Genomic DNA, 4,115 nt, shown 5'->3' with positions numbered 1-4,115 from the left:
AATACGTCTTAAGTCAACAAGCGACCACAAAAGCCTGAACAGTTTCCGGACTTGACTCTTACGAGTTCAACCTCTGTCTTACAATATTTTGTTTTACTCATATTGTAACTGTCCTAATCGACTCTTTTACCGCGTGGCGACATGATGTTTTCATTGTTATATTCTGTATCATTTTACGATTTTCCAAAGTGGTTGACATGAATTTGTCCACACATTACGAGACTTTTAATGGCTTACTTATCAGATCTGAAGATAAATATGAATGGTCCACAGTTCGTATTCTAGTGGTCTGCGTCGCCGTCTCCTGATCGAGGCGTCCGACATTAGATTCCCGGCCGGATCGGAGATTTTCTTCTCAGAGGGACTGTCTTTTTGTCTTGATATAATCATTTCATACCATTATCACAAAGACTCGCAAGTCGCCGATGTAACGTCAAATAGAAAGGCTTGCAACAGGCGGCCAAATAACCCCAAATGGCGTCTCCCCGCCGGCCACTGTGGTCTAGCGGTTCTAGGCGCTCCGGTCCGGTCGCAGGTTCGAATCCTGCCTTGGGCATGGATGTGTGTGATGTCCTTAGGTTAGTTAGGTTTAAGTAGTTCGAAGTCCTAGGGGACTGATGTCCACAGATGTTAAGTCCCATAGTGCTCAGAGCCATTTGAACAATTTTTTTGGCGTCTCCCGATCAAAATGTCATACGATCGTTTCCACGGTAGTAAATTTCCAAAACGATAACTACTAATTAGGCGATCTTAATCCAATATTTTATTATATAATTTGTGTTATTTTTTTAAAAACTTCATCGGTACTTGAATGGCACTGTGTGATGCATTCTTGAACAGAAGTTGAGGAGGGAAAGTGGGTTACTGAATACAATATACAAGGTTCTATTTAAAAAAAGACGTACTACTGTTCATATTTTCGTAATGAACAAAATTACAAGAAAAATAATCGCACTGCTTAATGTCCCACTGGTAGCGAAAGAATATTTATACGAGTTCCTCATTTATTCCGTGAAGACCTGAGAGACATCTACCGGTCGCCGTATCGTCCTCTACTGAACGCACCCTGTATCAGTCCTCCCATCAAGGAAAAACCCTTGACAGTGCAAGGAATCGAAGCAGGGCCCTCCGCATGGGAGTCATCTACGCTGACCGCTCAGCTACGGGGACAGACTAAACTATATTTGCTTAACATATTTTTATTTTTTAATTTTTCTACCCTGCGTGTAAAAATGATCATTATCATCTTCACTTCATGGAGTAGGCTGCGCAGCCTGTTCCGGAAATGCCTTTGTCCTTGGAAGTTAAACACTTGCCTGTCCAGTCGGTTTGTTGTTCATAGCGATTCTAGGCGGATGATCTTGCTGCACTCATTCTACATGGTTACCCCACGTCAACCTGATTTTTCTTAACTTTGCTTTTCAAATAGAATATATGTAGCTCTTATCTTATTTCTGTGTGTCGTATTCTGTCCATGACTATGCAGTCTTTGACTGCCCCTTGAAATTTCATCTCAACTACTTAATTCTCCTTCCGTCTTTCTTCTAGGGTGTCCACGTCTCATCCCCATATGACACTACCGAAAAAGCCATAGTTTTGTAACGCTTCAGTTTAGCTTCTTTTCTAGTCTTATATTTCTGAGTTCTATGAATCGTTTCGGGGGGATGACGGTTCATATCCACGTCTGGGATGATTTGTTAGGAAGGGCGCTGCAGATTTGCTGCCGCATCCTTGATATTTTCCGAGACTGTGTACCGTCTCTAATGACCTCGATGTCGACGGGACACTAAATCTTAATCTTCCTTCCTATCTTCTATGAACTGTTCCACAAATATGTTTAAGCTTGCAACATTTTGTTTCTATTCGTGATCTATTGTTGGCAATATTTCACATCCAAGATAGTTAAAGGTGGATCCCTGCTCCAGTATTTTGCCTCTAATCTTAATTTTTGATCTTACCAAGTTTTTTTACTCATATGGAGATATATTTAGTCCATATTCTTATTCGCCCCGATAGTAGTGCGATTAAAACGCCGTTTCCGCGGCGGTGAGGTGCGCCGGCCCCTTATCGAATCCTCTCAGTGAATTAACGAAGAGGAGCGGTGTGCCGGGCAGCCTGGATGTGGTTTCTAGGCGGTTTCTCACACACCACTAGATAAATACCGGTCTCGTACCTAAGTCCAACTTCAGTTGCACGATTCACAAACATTCAAAAAGATTCTTCTGGGCTGTTGACCGCATGGTCAATATTAAAATTGTCTAAGGTTTGGGTCACTAATACTACAGCCTATAAGAATTTTGTTGACAGTGACAACGGCCGCAGAAGGCTACGCTTTCATTTAAAAAACTTTTTCTCACTTTCACATGAATAACACTACACGCAGTTTATTGGAGTACACGCATCCGGCCCGGGGAGTAACGGAGTGTAGACAGGAAGGCCATCCAGCCATCCCTGAAAGTAGCCACGCCAAATCCGTTCATATCCATTCCGACCCTGCGCCGATTAAGGACAAAGACACAAGAAAAAGTAGAAGATTATCTGTCCATATTCTTCTGCTGTATTTCTTAAGAAGAGTAGCCTCTTTTTAAATTATGTGGCGTATTGAAGGAAGTCTACCACAGGAGGATTTCGAGCAGATAGTACAAAACACACACAAGTCATTAGCAATTTATTAAAACCTGAACATAGTAATTACAATATGTGATCAAAAGTCTGAATATGACTTACAAGTTCGTGGCGACCTCCATCGGTAATGCTGGAATTCAATATGGAGATAGCCCACCCATAGCCTCGATGACAGCTTCCACTCTCGCAGGCATACCTCCAGGCAGGTGCTGGAAGGCTTCTTGGGGAGTGGCAGCCCATTCTTCACGGAGTGCTGCACTGAGGAGAGGTATCGATGTCGGTCAGTGAGGCCTGGCACGAATTCGGCGTTCCAAAACATCCTAAAACAGTTGTTTAGGAATCAGGCCAGGACTCTGTGCAGGCCAATCCATTACGGGGATGTTATTGTCGTGTAACCACTCCGCCACAGGTCGTGCATTATGAACAGGTGCTCGACCGTAATGAGATTTTCACTCTGCAGCGGAGTGTGCGCTGATATGAAACTTCGTGGCAGATTAAAACTGTGTGCCCGACCGAGACTCGAACTCGGGACCTTTGCCTTTCGCGGGCAAGTGCTCTACCAACTGAGCTACCGAGGCCCGACTCACGCCCGGTACTCAGAGCTTTACTTCTGCCAGTACCTCGTCTCCTACCTTCCTAACTTTACAGAAGCTCTCCTGCGAACCTTGCAGAACTAGCACTCCTGAAAGAAAGGATATTGCGGAGACATGGCTTAGCCACAGCCTGGGGGATGTTTCCAGAATGAGATTTTCACTCTGCAGCGGAGTGTGCGCTGATATGAAACTTCCTGGCAGATTAAAACTGTGTGCCCGACCGAGACTCGAACTCGGGACCTTTGCCTTTCGCGGGCAAGAGCTCTACCAACTGAGCTACCGAAGCACGACCCACGCCCGGTACTCACAGCTTTACTTCTGCCAGTACCTCGTCTCCTACCTTCCTAACTTTACAGAAGCTCTCCTGCGAACCTTGCAGAACTAGCACTCCTGAAAGAAAGGATATTGCGGAGACATGGCTTAGCCACAGCCTGGGGGATGTTTCCAGAATGAGATTTTCACTCTGCAGCGGAGTGTGCGCTGATATGAAACTTCCTGGCAGATTAAAACTGTGTGCCCGACCGAGACTCGAACTCGGGACCTTTGCCTTTTGCGGGCAAGTGCTCTACCAACTGAGCTACCGAAGCACGACTCACTCTCGGTACTCACAGCTTTACTTCTGCCAGTACCTCGTCTTCTACCTTCCTAACTTTACAGAAGCTCTCCTGCGCACACTCCGCTGCAGAGTGAAAACATTCTGGAAACATCCCCCAGGCTGTGGCTAAGCCATGTCTCCGCAATATCCTTTCTTTCAGGAGTGCTAGTTCTGCAAGGTTCGCAGGAGAGCTTCTGTAAAGTTAGGAAGGTAGGAGACGAGGTACTGGCAGAAGTAAAGCTGTGAGTACCGGGCGTGAGTCGTGCTTCGGTAGCTCAGTTGGTAGAGCACTTGCCCGCGAA

At 45.4% G+C, this 4,115-nt stretch overlaps 2 non-coding genes across 2 annotated transcripts; both read right to left on the bottom strand.

Moving 5' to 3' along the window:
- Positions 1 to 3,128: 3,128 nt before the first annotated feature.
- On the bottom strand, positions 3,129 to 3,203 carry Trnas-cga (transfer RNA serine (anticodon CGA)). The gene has a single exon. It is a non-coding gene; the product is annotated as a tRNA-Ser (tRNA).
- Positions 3,204 to 3,731: 528 nt separating this feature from the next.
- On the bottom strand, positions 3,732 to 3,806 carry Trnal-caa (transfer RNA leucine (anticodon CAA)). Its single transcript has one exon. It is a non-coding gene; the product is annotated as a tRNA-Leu (tRNA).
- Positions 3,807 to 4,115: the final 309 nt, after the last annotated feature.

This window comes from Schistocerca serialis, chromosome 4 (assembly GCF_023864345.2).
Source record: "Schistocerca serialis cubense isolate TAMUIC-IGC-003099 chromosome 4, iqSchSeri2.2, whole genome shotgun sequence".
Taxonomy (NCBI): Eukaryota; Metazoa; Arthropoda; class Insecta; order Orthoptera; family Acrididae; genus Schistocerca; species Schistocerca serialis.
Note: the sequence above shows the minus strand (reverse complement) of the source record. Positions and strands in the feature narration are given on the sequence as shown.